Genomic DNA, 14,064 nt, shown 5'->3' on the forward strand with positions numbered 1-14,064 from the left:
GAACGGTTTGAGAACTCTTGTTCGGACCAACTAGGTACTCGTACCTCCTTGATTTGTGGAGATTCAGCCTGGTCGGACCAACTGGGCTGTTGTACCTTCGCATTTTGTGAAGATTCTGCCGACGAGGTGGGGGTCATCGGAGGTGTCGACGTCGGCGTCGGTGAAACGGGACGGCTCCACCCTGAATATGATGGCTCGCCAGTGTTGTACGAGGCTACAACAGGGGTTGGTAAGATTCCCGTACCGCCCACCGATAAAGAGTATGATGGTCCTGCCTGGTCCTCGTCTGTTTTTGTAGGGGTTCCATCCTGGTCTACATTTGTACAGGCGTCATCCTGCTCCATGTTTGCAGTTGTCAGGGTTTCTACTTCAACCATAGTCATGTCATGGTCGCATGTAGGTTCATCCACACCGCTATCTGTATCTGTAATACAAAGATACCATGATTAAATATTATATAGCTATATAGTTAAAGATTAATTGCAACGTTTACCTGAAGAGATTTCTGCAATGTTGTTAGAAACCTGATCAGGTGCAACGATGGTTGTCACCCTTCTCGGTGTGATGTCCATGACCATGCGGCGTCTTGTTCTGAGCGTCTTCATTTTTAGAGTAGGTCTGGCTCTTCAGCCGGAAAAATTGGTTTGTCTGTGCAGAGCGTGACTTGGGCTTTGGCTGTATTGAGACTGGGGTCGGGATATGATAGTAGGGGTTGTGCTTATTTTTGACAGAAGCGTGATTCTGGGGGGCGGGCGGTGTTGTTTATGCTTACACACACGACCACAACTTGGTGGTCGTCTGTCTGTCCAACTATAGATAAGAAATACGTGAAAACATGTCGAAGCTTGTTGCAAAGATGACTTGGGGATGTCTACAGACAAGATGATGCTCCTCCTTGAAAGGTAAAATAATTGGTAAAACGACCTTTATGATATCTTAGCTTAGCTGCTATTTCTTAACCTAAACGCATGTTGTTTCTTAGCTGTATTCTATTTTCTTAACCTAAATGTATATTGTTTCTTAACCTAACTACATACTATTTCTTAGCTGTATGCTGTTTCTTAGCTGCATGTTATTTATTTTATATATATATATATACTATAATAATTATAATATTCTAATATCTAATATTTCTTTGCTTACCTGTATAAACTACAAACATGGGGGTTGCCTAGCTGTGTGCTCTTTTCTTAACCTAGCTGTATTCTATTTCTTAACCTGGCTGGTTGCTATTTTACTCAGCGTATGGACTACAAATAAGGACTACAAACATGGGGGCTGCCGGCAGTAGGAAGGATGTGACGTACAGGGAAATAGGAGGGTGCGAGGGGCGGGAGCGGTGGAGACATCACCCTTCATTTTTCTCGTCCGTAGCGGGATAAATGACGGCGTTTGACTGTCCAAATGTAGCCAACAAATACATGTCCAGACATGCAAACATGACTAGGCAGATTTTACAAAAAGGCAAGGGGTCTGACGACCGGATGTCGACAGTTGCCTGCCACTCACTATCTTTTGAAACACCTTGAGGCTGCTGCAGGCTTGGAGGGTGTCTATGGCCGGCGTCTTGCCCGGACAACCCCCCAAGCCTGCACAATACCATGTTTAAACTTATGTCGCTGGGAATATGTCCAGACATGTTTGCAAAAAGGGCAAATATCAACCGAATAAACATATTATTCAAAGGTAATAACAACGCCTGCTCTTCTCAACTCATATTATTTCACTCGTTTAATTTAATTTTATACATCTACATTATTTAATTAGATATAGCTCATTTCATTGGATGCTTTATATACTTCAGATATTAAAATATGGATGACCTATATCCACCGAATAAACATCTTATTCAAAGGTAAAAACAACGCCTGCTCTTTTCAACCCATGTTATTTCAATTATTTCATTTGGTTATATTTATTTAAATAGAACATTTCATTGGATGCTTTATATACTTCAGATATTAAAATATGAATGACATAAGTACAGTTTGGGTTGGGGACACACGCACGCAGGGAACACATTGTTTTTAACATAAGAAGCATACAGTTTGGGAGGGGGGCTTGGCCCACACGCACGAAGGGGACACATTGTTTTTACTACTGAGGGCAATCAGGGGAGGGGGGCTTGGCCCACACACACACACACAACGTCATCAAAATTTGAAAAAGCGTAATTCTGTAGGCGGGGTCCACTTCGACAAAAGCGTAATTCTGTAGGCGTGGTATTAACGCTTCAAGGGCAGGGAATATGTAAATATTTTTAAATAGGTGGCTGGAGATTGGATAGTTTGAACACAGGGGGCGGGGATAGCGGCCATTTTGGACAAAAGCGTAATTCTGTAGGCGGGGACAACGAGACAAAAGCGTAATTCTGTAGGCGGGGCTATGACGTCATCAAAATTCAAAAAAGCGTAATTCTATTATCTCTCACGACAGAGGTTGGATTTGTCCTAGGGAAAGCACGACTTGCCCCACAGCCAGAGCTAACTGTGCCTAGGCTTGAACTTTGTGCCGCAGTAATGGCAATTGAAATGGCAGAAGTTATATGTGATGAAATCGATCACTCGATAGACAAAATCAGTTTCTACACAGATAGTAAAGTTGTCCTTGGTTATATCCACAACCAGTCCAGGCGCTTTTATGTGTATGTAAACAACCGTGTCCGCCGCATCAGAGAGTCAACCACTCCTGAACAATGGCATTATGTCGCGACAGACCACAATCCTGCTGATTATGGTTCACGATCAGTTCCAGCTGCTGCACTAAAAAACACAATGTGGTTCACGGGCCCATCCTTTCTTCAGCGTTCTCCCGAGATCCAGTTGGAGCAACAAGGATTTGACTTGCTGGACCCCGACAATGACACAGAGGTCCGCCCAGAGGTACAGACACTTTGCACAAGCATCACTAAAGTTGCACTGAGTTCAAATTGTTTGGAGCGTTTCTCCACATGGAAGTCACTTAAGAGAGCCGTGTCACGCCTTATTCATATTGCCCGATGCTTCTCTCAGCCTACAACCACCACAAAGTGCTCTGGATGGCACATCTGTAAAACCGCTATCTCCCCTGAACTGTTAGAACAAGAAGAGACTGTAATCATTAGAAATCTACAGCTTGAAACATATGCAGACGAAATGCAATGCATCTCTGAGAAACGGAATCTTTCTAAAAATAGTCCACTCCTGAAGCTGAACCCCCTCATTGGCAAAGATAAGCTATTAAGAGTTGGTGGTCGAATTTCTCGTGCAGAGCTGGGAGTTAAAGAAACGAACCCCATAATTTTGCCAGGCAGACACCACTGCACTATCCTCCTCGTGCGCCATCACCATGAGAAGGTGAACCATCAAAGCAGGCATTTCACCGAAGACGCTGTTCGAGAAGGTGGCTTCTGGATCATCGGAGGAAAACGATGTATTGGTAAAGTTATTATTAAATGTGTGACATGCAAAAGATAGAGAGGGAAATTTGAGGAACAAATAATGAGCGATTTGCCCGCTGACAGACTCAAAATGGAACCCCCTTTCTCCTATGTGGGAGTGGACATGTTTGGCCCATGGGAGGTAACTGCAAGACGAACAAGAGGGGGGCAAGCGAATGGTAAAAGATGGGCAGTACTCTTCACATGTTTATGTACAAGGGCAGTCCATATTGAAGTCGTGGAGGAAATAAGCTCTTCAAGTTTTATCAATGCATTGAGGCGCTTCTTTGCTCTGCGAGGACCCGCAAAGCTGTTACGTTCCGATTGCGGCACGAACTTTGTTGGTGCTCACAAGGAAATGACAACAACATCGGAGGAAGAAAAGATACAAAATTATCTGCAAGACCAAAGGTGCAAGTGGATATTTAACCCACCACATTCGTCCCATATGGGAGGAGCGTGGGAACGGATGATCGGAGTGGCTCGCCGGATACTTGACAACATGCTCATGCAGGCTGACCATGTGCAACTGACTCATGAAATCCTAACTACATTTCTTGCAGAAGTAATGGCCATCATAAATGCACGCCCTTTGTTGCCAGTATCGTCAGACCCAGAAAATCTTCACATCTTGTCACCTGCGATGCTGCTGACACAAAAAACGCAGGCAGCTCCTCAGATCTGTGATAACGTCGGCGAGAAGGACATGTTGAAAAGCCATTGGAAACGTGTTCAGTTCCTTGCGGACAACTTTTGGAGCAGGTGGCGTAAGGAATATTTGAGCTGCCTCCAGTCTAGGCAGAAATGGCATCACAAAACAACCAAAATTAAGGAAGAAGATGTTATTCTTCTCAAGGATAAACAAACAAGAAGACATGAGTGGCCAATGGGCGTAATAATAAAGACTGTTCCCAGTGAAGATGGGATCATCCGTAAGGCTGAAGTTGAAGTTGCTTCCCAAGAGACTGTTAGAAACTATTTTCGACCAATTTCAGAGATGGTCTTGCTATGTTCGGGTGGTACTTAAGTTATGTGGTATCCTTAAGATACCAGACGGGGAGTGTTTTGGCCGTTATTATCTTTTCAATTGTTTATAGTTAAGAGACTGTTGCATGCCATTCCCCTTTAAGTCCCAGTTTGGTGGTGCACTGCCCCTTTAAGAGAGTGTCAAAAGTCAGCGCGAGAACAAGCGCTTCCTGCTCACACAAAGTCTGTTATACACGAAGCCAAGTAGCAGTTAGGTTGCGTCTGATGCTTAAGTCCATAAAACGGCATTCCCTGTAAGTGTTTTCCAAATATTTAACCATTGATTGATGTTATTTAGTAGAGTTTGTAAATCGCAAATTAGGATGTGAACTATTTGCATTGCTGACTGTGCCGCCATTTTATTTATTGCTGTGATGTGTTTGTTTCAGTTTCACACCTGCCATATAAAGAGAAGGTCTAAACCCATCCTGGCGTCAGTGACTGATTGTGTGGAGGTGTTTAACTAACTGGTTAGCAGAAAGGTTCTGTGAGGCCAGTACACATATTCACAAACATAAATTACAAACAGAGGGTTTCCTACTCAATGGTAATAGAATAGAATAGAAATCCCTTTATTGTCATTGTACTCGAGTGTGCAACGAGATTAGATGTATGTATGTATGTAACTGTATGTAAACTGAGAAGAAATATGATTACAGACTTGATTCTCTAGAAGCCAGGTTTTTAGGTGTTTACCAAAGGAAGTGAGAGTGGGTAAGTCTCGTACGGCATTTGGTATTGTGTTCCAGGTGTGAGATGCTCTGTTTGAGAACACTGACTGGCCAAAGGTACTTTTTCTGAATGGAACTGTACAGTCACCTCTAGACTCTGCACAAATTTATTTAGTGGAGGTGGAGCCAAACCATTGAGAATTTTATACACAAGAATACAATCAGAATATTTTTGTATGTTTTCCCAGCTCAGGAGTTCATATTTCTTCAGAATTTGACAGTGGTGGTATGTGTTCGGGTTTTTATCCAAGATTTTCAAGGACTGTTTGTATGCAATTTCAACAGGCTTAAGTGTGGTTTTACATGCCATTGCCCAACTAGTTAGACAATAAGTCATATGTGACATTATTATGGCATTTAAAAATAGTTTGGATGAATCGAGAGTTAAATTATTCCTAATATATCTAAAGTTAGAGAGATTAAGTTTCATGTGATTCATTAATCTTTCTATTTGTTGCCTAATCTGTAACTGCGAGTCCAACATGATTCCTAGATATTTAAACTCTTGTACAACCTCAATTTTCGTTCCTTGCACATATACGTGAGGATTTGTATCAGCACACCTCCTAATTGAAAAGAACATACAGACAGTCTTTGATACATTAAGATGTAAGTGAGAACGTTCTAGCCAATTTGACACATCAGACATGGCTGCTGATAGATATTGTGCAACTTGATATTTGTGTGTGTTCATTCCGACTGCCACAGAGTAACCATAAATTAAAAAAAAATAAAAATGTCGCGTATACATACTAAAGCTGTTGCTTTGTAATTTATATAGATGTTTTGTTTAAAATCGCCCTGGCTCTTCTTTTTGTCTTTTCTATATTTTGTACGTATTAATAACTGTGTTTGGTTTGTTAATGTTAATAAAGTTTTTTTCACATAAACAAATATTAGTAAATATTTATCATCTCATCAATATTTGGACAACAGAGTACTGAGTTTCGAGATGCTTGCGATAATCGTTCTCGAAATTGTATTTCTTATCAATTTAGCTTAGTTAAGGGATATTTTATTGACAATCTAACATCAATATACAAAGACAGAAAAAATGGTGGTGGGGGGCGCGAATCTTTTTTTCTTCTTGGTAGGGGCGGGCGTGAAATAATTGAGAAGCACTGCTAATATATGCAGACATTATATTCATACAATCTTGCAGCCCGATTGAACCACAGCATTGTTGCAAGTTCGGTCGGAGAAACTTGAACGTCCCACTGCTGGAGCAGCAGCGGCTTCTCGGGACAGAGGCGGAAGTGACGCGAGAGATGACTCGCCAATGTGGCGTTAATTTAGTTGTTTTTTTTATCAACCGAATTAAAATATATAAAATATATATTAAAATAGAACAGCCAGGGGTAAAAAAACAAACGCAGAGGTAAAGAAATATATTTTAAAAATAAGTGCTTAAAGCATGACGTCATTAGCAAGCGCGCAGCTTCCGAAGGGCCTCGACCACATCCACCGATCCGTCCACACCGAAATAAAAACAACCACCGCTAAATTCTTCTGATTTAGTGTGGAACTGACTGTAATTTTCTCGCAGGATTTCCAGTGCTACTCTAAAGGACTACGACATAATTCATTAAGTCTTTGTGTCCCGATAACCTCATCTTCACGCGTTGATGCTTTTCGGCGTAGTTAGCTTAGCTTGTTAGCTAGCTAGCCGCTAACGAAAAGAGGCACATGACTCATCGCCAAGCAGAGATCAAGTGCGGATTTTTTGGGATTGGTGTTTGAATATGTGTGAAAGAACGACACCCAAGTACAAAGAGGAACTTTGTGGAATAAAAGAAGAGAACGAGCAACATCTTCAACTGCTGGGCGAAGTTAGCAAGCAGCCTCGTGTTGTGCCACTTAAAGCAGGTTTGTACACGTTTTACTCTCATTTGCTTTGTCAAGAACGACTTTCTGTCGTTAAACATATGCATCACAACATTAAGTTGTTTGGGGAAATGCGTTCACTGTTATTGTCATTTCATTTTTAAATGTTGCCTTTGTTGGAGTTGTGTCACAGTGGAAATGAGAAGTAGTTCGTAAATCAACCTTTGAACGCCAAACTTACTCCAATGCGTGTTCGTTTTTTGTACTCAAGAAGAAAAGGGTCAAATAAAGACTCAACAACTGATTAGAGTTCCGATATTTAGTTTCTTCAATTTCTGGAGTTAAGGAAATACTTCAAAGACATCTGGGCGGCTTTTTCTTAATCTCACGAGAAAACTGCACTCGGGCGAGCACAGTCGAAAAATGCGCCCCATCTTTCAGCCCAGCTTCAGTCTTTATAGGAGTTTTTTATGTCAAGGGTCATGGAGGTTGAATCGGTCGTCCTCACTCCCTCCCACGACACGGGTCCACGTCCAAGGGAAGGTCCTCCCCAGGTTAGTCATCGTTTGGATAAGTTGATTCCCGTCTGGTCCCCAAGACTGGCACGCCAAGTCTGGCCTTCTCCGGCTGGCAGTCTCTCCGTCTCTCTCCTCGCTGGCATTCCTCTGTAATCTTGTTGGTGTGCATGTGTGCGTGTGTATGTGCAAGTGTATGTGTGTATATGTTCGCGTGTATGAGCAGGTGTATGTATATGTTTGTGTGTGTATGCGTATGTGCATGTGCTCTGATCTCCAATTGTTCTGTCTTTCGGAATGTGTTTTTTGCGATAGCGTCTGTGTGAGTCCTGCAGTGCCCAATTTGGTATGTTTGCATCTCTACAGCCAAAGTGGAGAATGTGCTTTGTCGTCTTTGTCCATGAAGTGCTGTCAGTGTGAGGGCAGCTCAAGGAAATGCTATGTGTGCAAATTTGTTCTCACTACTGAGAATTTCAATAAAGTTCACACATTTCAACTAAGTACTATAAATTTAGCATATGAGAAAAATATAAGAAATCAGTAAACATCAGGACTACAATCCCAGTCATTCTTGTGACCCGTGCTTCTAGTTTCATTTGATAAATGCTTCTTGTTTCATCCATGTTTAAAATATTTAGTAAATATGAACCTGCTAACTTTAATAAACGACATTCTGTCCCGCATGTGTTTAAAATAATGCCAGTATTCGTAATACAATCCTTCACCTTTTACTTGTCGGTTTGCCGAACATTTGTTTATGCCAAATGAAATCAGTGCAGAAAATAAAAACCAAAGAATAACCAATAGTGGGGGGTGAACTCCATTTTTTTCCTTTTTTTTAAAATAAAATTTGAACTGATTATTTAACATTTTACATTTTCAGTTTTTTTATATCTTGTTCGAGCAATTCCTTACGGAAGGAATTCTGCCTCACTCTGAAAAATGTGCACACTGCAACGAAACCTCAATGGCGGTTGATAAATTTTAGTGAATAAAACACAGAATATTAATTATTTTTTTTAAAAATCAAGTACGTATTGGTCTTATTGTTTGTCTTTTTGTGTCCTGCAGACGTCAGTGAAAACGATCTCCGTTCTGTGAAAGAGGAGCCAGACTTGACTCACATCAAAAAGGAGGAGGAGGAGGAGGAGATCAACAAGTCACCAGTGAACGTTGTCCCTATAAAGACTGAAGATGAAAACAAGGATGTGAGTGAGGACAACAGAGGGGCGGAGCCTACAAGCAGCAGTTCAAGTCGTCACGTGACAACAGAAGGTGACGAAGACCACCGGGGGCCATCACAAGCACATAATGAGGACACATTATCAGACGCTCATGACGATGATGATGATGATGATGATGATGATGGGCAAGCCAAAGGTGAAAGGGCATGTCACACTGACTCATTAACTTCAAAGCTGTCCTTAAAACCACACACAAGAACACACAGTGGAGAAAAAACGTTTTCTTGCTCGGTTTGTGGAAAATGGTTCTCTGAAAAGGGAAATTTAACAGAACACACAAGAACACACACTGGAGAAAACCCTTTTTCTTGCTCAGTTTGTGGGAAAAGCTTTTCTCTAAAGTCACGATTAAAAGAACATACAAGAACACACACTGCAGAAAAACCTTTTTCTTGCTCAGTCTGTGGTAAAAGCTTCTCCCGAAAGTCACATTTAACAAGCCACACAAGAACACACAGTGGAGAAAAATCTTTTTCCTGTTCAGTTTGTGGCAAAAGCTTCTCTCAAAAGTCTAATTTAACAATCCACACAAGAACACACAGTGGAGAAAAACCTTTTTCCTGCTCAGTTTGTGGAAAATGCTTCTCTGAAAAGGGAAATTTAACAGAACACACAAGAACACACACTGGAGAAAAACCTTTTTCCTGCTCAGTTTGTGGCAAAAGCTTCTCTGGAAAGTCTAATTTAACTAAACACACAACAACACATAGTGGAGAAAAACCTTTTTCTTGCTCAGTTTGTGGGAAAAGCTTTTCTCTGAAGTCACGATTAAAAGAACATACAAGAACACACACTGCAGAAAAACCTTTTTCTTGCTCAGTCTGTGGTAAAAGCTTCTCCCAAAAGTCACATTTAACAAACCACGCAAGAACACACAGTGGAGAAAAACCCTTTTCCTGCTCAGTTTGTGGAAAATGCTTCTGGAGAAAGCCATATTTAACAGAACACACAAGAACTCACAGTGGAGAAAAACCTTTTTCCTGCTCAGTTTGTTGCAAAAGCTTCTCTCGAAAGTCACATTTAACAAGTCACACAAGAACACACAGTGGAGAAAAACCTTTTTCCTGCTCAGTTTGTTGCAAAAGCTTCTCTCAAAAGGCACATTTCACAAGTCACACAAGAAGACACAGTGGAGAAAAACCTTTTTCCTGCTCAGTTTGTTGCAAAAGCTTCTCTCGAAAATCACATATAACAAGTCACACAAGAACACACAGTGGAGAAAAAACATTCGCCTGCTCAGTTTGTGGCAAAGGATTCTCTCAAAAATGAACTTTAACAAAACATAGAAGAACACACAGTGGAGAAAAACCTTTTTCCTGCTTGGTTTGCGGTAAATGTTTCTCTCGAAAGTAATCACTCAAGAACACACACTGGAGAAAAACCTCTTCCATGCTCTATTTGTGGAAAATGCTTCTCTGATAACTGGGCTTTAACAAAACATAGAAGAACACACCTTGGTGAAAACCGTTTTTCCTGCTCAGTTTGTGGCAAGAGTTTCTCTCAAAAGTCGTATTTAAGAAGCCACCCAAGAACACACACTGGAGAAAAGCCATTCAGTTGCAGCGTTTGTGCTAAAAAAATCCGCCACTAAACAGCATGCTGAGACACACGATTGTGATGGCGAGATTAGCAGCGATCCTTGAAGCTAACAAAAAAGACAAAAAACTGAAGGAACTGTCTCTTTGTGGTAAGATGTAAATGTGATTTTGAATAAAATATGATGTTTTGAATTTTGCAAAGCTTTTTTATTGACATTAAGCCAATGTGATCACTGCCAGAAGAACCATTAAGTCTGAGTGATGATGAGTTTTTTTGTGTGTGTGTTTACATCGAACATGTAAATGAAATTAATTGCCTTTGCCTGGAACAACATTTTTTAACATTATGCTTTTCAGTTGTCTTTTTAATCGTACCTAATGGAAAAGGTGTGAGAAGAAACTGTGCTTATGCAATCAGTGCCTTCCACAATCATCAATAAAATCACTTGTTCCACTTGCTCAACTGGCCTTCATTATGCTGTGAAAAGGTGAAAAACTGAACTAGAAGTTGAACTATAAAAGGAACCAGAAAGAAACGCAAATCGGCTCAGTTTCTCTCAAAGGTTTTGGTATGTCAGGAGTTGGCAACTTGATGGCGACTGGAGTCAGCGTTCATTTGTCACCACTGAGGAGATGATTCGAATCACGCAGTTCGTTGCTGCTGCTGTCTGAATTGGACCCGGGTGGCCACACACGAGCGTCCCTGAATTTCACCGGCGGATCTTCAGCTATCCCACGTCTGACCCCAGATTGTTATGGAATTTTCAGCAGTAAGGGAAGATCAATGAGATAGTCTGGAAAATAAATTGTCTTTTGGGTCAGTCTGCAGAGTGATCTCAGTGGGAGAAGTGCTGGGAAGATACTGATGCACACAGGAAGATGAAAATTTATTTGACAGGAACTGTGGAATCTTCAAACAAAAATATATTTTTTCTGCGTTTATCATGAAATATTTAAATGGTTCGAATTAATTATCTGACTCCATTAATGGTTAACCAAACACGACCTTCATTCATACAACAATTATGCGCACTCGTTTTTGAGAGAAAGAAATGACCAGGAAGCCGGCAACTTCACACGGGAGCGGATTTGTTTCTAACAGGAGATCTAATACAAAGCCTGGGGCTCGGTTCCAACCATTACAGCTCTGCGCGTCCCTGTACCCAACAGAGGACGACGCCCCGCCCGAGTTGCCCAGGATCATTTATACATTTCAGCAAAACAAAGCAAAGACATCGTACTAGTCTCCTATTTGCTATGTGTCATCTGCAACTAACTTGAGCTTTCTCTTATTGGATATCTTCACCCCGCATGATGGCGGGTCAGCTCTTCCCATGTGCGCGCGCCAAGGCAGTTGTTCATGCGCTCAACTGCCCATGAGCCACTCGATCTGTTATTCCACTCTCACGGTCGACCGTCTGACCATCTCACACAACAGCACCTGGATGTCCTTGATGTCTGGAACTTTTCCGCGTCAGCTCACCCAGTTCTCCGACGTGCGGCTCGTCCTGCACAAAACATCTGCCACCTATGCACTTCACACAGCCTGCCCTGACCTTTTATTGTACATTGAATTAAAGCACAATCAGTACATATCTTTATTGCACTAAACTGAATAAACTTGTAGTCAATTGTATAAAATCCTTTAATCCCTCACATGGCCTCAGCGAACTGAGGCCGTCACCCCCACAAAAATAAGAATAGAAAAATAATCAAAACAGTAAAAAATAAAAATGTAGAATGATATATAAAAATTGTATTCCCTCTCATGGCCTCAGACAACTGAGGCCATTACCACTGACTCCGCTGAACCCCATGGACCTGCTGGCTGCCAGAGGAACTGGCTGTGGGCCCGACACGGGGATCATCATGTACTTGCCACCCATTGGCAGCGGGCCCAAGGTGCGTTCAAGGCTTATAACTGTAGGAGACCTGATACTGTCATGACCCGCGTTGGTCATGTCAGTGTTTTTTGTCATTGTTTTTCTTCACCTCCCTGCCATGTCTTCATTCTGTTTCGTTTGTCAGCTGAGTAGGGGCGTTTCCCCTCAGCACTCCGTCCCCACCAGCCACGCACCTGTTCCCCATTAGCCGCGCACACCTGACTCCCATCTGCTCCCCTAATCAATAGACTATTTAACCACCCCTGTCTCGGCGGCGCTCGACGATCAGCCGCCGCTCCAAGTTCCTTTCTTGGGGGCGTTCCACGATCAGCCCCGTCCCGGCTCCTGAGCCCCGTCCCGGCTCCTGAGCCCCGTCCCGGCTCCTGAGCCCCGTCCCGGCTCCTGAGCCCCGTCCCGGCTCCTGAGCCCCGTCCCGGCTCCCCGCCAGCCGCTGAGCCCCGTCCCGGCTCCTGAGCCCCGTCCCGGCTCCTGAGCCCCGTCCCGGCTCCTGAGCCCCGTCCCGGCTCCCCGCCAGCCGCTGAGCCCCGTCCCGGCTCCCCGCCAGCCGCTGAGCCCCGTCCCGGCTCCCCGCCAGCCGCTGAGCCCCGTCCCGGCGCCCCGCCAGCCGCTGAGCCCCGTCCCGGCGCCCCGCCAGCCGCTGAGCCCCGTCCCGGCTCCCCGCCAGCCGCTGAGCCCCGTCCCGGCGCCCCGCCAGCCGCTGAGCCCCGTCCCGGCGCCCCGCCAGCCGCTGAGCCCCGTCCCGGCTCCCCGCCAGCCGCTGAGCCCCGTCCCGGCTCCTGAGCCCCGTCCCGGCTCCCCGCCAGCCGCTGAGCCCCGTCCCGGCTCCCCGCCAGCCGCTGAGCCCCGTCCCGGCTCCCCGCCAGCCGCTGAGCCCCGTCCCGGCTCCTGAGCCCCGTCCCGGCTCCTGAGCCCCGTCCCGGCTCCTGAGCCCCGTCCCGGCTCCTGAGCCCCGTCCCGGCTCCTGAGGCCCGTCCCGGCTCCTGAGCCCCGTCCCGGTTCCTCGCCGGCGGCTGAGCCCTGATCTGGCTCACCGCCGGCTGCTGAGCCCCGATCCCGCGTCTTGCCAGCGCCCCAGGTCCATGTTCAAGCGGACCACGTCTTGCGTCCGCCCCAAGTTCACGTTCCGACGGAGCACTTCTTTCGTCCGCCCCAAGTTCACGTTTCGGCGGAGCACGTCGTGCGTCCGCCCCAGGTCCACATTCCGGCGGAGCACGTCGTGCGTCCGCCTCAAGTCCACGTTCCAGCGGAGCACGCCGTGCGTCCGTCCCACGTTCACGTCCCAGTGGAGCACGTCGTGCGTCCGCCCCAAGTCCACGTTTCGGCGCAGCACGGCCTGCGTCCGCCTCAAGTCCTCGACCCGACGGCGCACGCCCTGCGCGTCCCAAGTTCCTGCCTCGGCGGCGTCCGATGAACCGCCGCCGCTTCTCGTCTCTGCCTCGGGGGCGCTCGACGATCCGCCGTTCCAAGTTCCTGTGTCGGCGGTGCCCGACGGCCCGCCGCCATTCCCAGTTCCTGTCTCGGCGCCCCCCGACGGTCCGCTGCTGCACCAAGCTCCTGCCTCGGCTGCGCCCGGCGTCCCGCTGCCGCTTCTCGTCTCAGCCTCGTCGCCGTACTTCATGCGGCGATCTGGACCTCCCGGACGTCCGCCCGAATGGCCACGGCGGGACTTGCAGGTCTGGCCACCCGGACGGCCGCCTGAAGGGCCACGAAGGGACTCACTGGTCTGGCCCCCCGGACATCCGTCGAGCGCGGGCCGTGGTCCCCTCCCGCCCACCCTCGTTTTTGGACAGTTTTTTTTTTTTTTTTTTCTCGTTGTTTTGGGACGTCTGGGATCCGTCCCTTTAGGGGGGTTACTGTCATGATC

The 14,064-nt window shown here is 45.4% G+C and overlaps 1 pseudogene; it reads left to right on the forward strand.

The window, feature by feature from the left end:
- Nucleotides 1-7,732: 7,732 nt before the first annotated feature.
- On the forward strand, nucleotides 7,733-10,111 carry LOC148342371 (uncharacterized; annotated as a pseudogene).
- The last annotated feature ends 3,953 nt before the right edge of the window (nucleotides 10,112-14,064 follow it).

The sequence above is a fragment of the Idiotropiscis lumnitzeri genome, chromosome 2, assembly GCF_059441095.1.
Source record: "Idiotropiscis lumnitzeri isolate Australia: NSW breed Sydney's pygmy pipehorse chromosome 2, RoL_Ilum_1.0, whole genome shotgun sequence".
Taxonomy (NCBI): Eukaryota; Metazoa; Chordata; class Actinopteri; order Syngnathiformes; family Syngnathidae; genus Idiotropiscis; species Idiotropiscis lumnitzeri.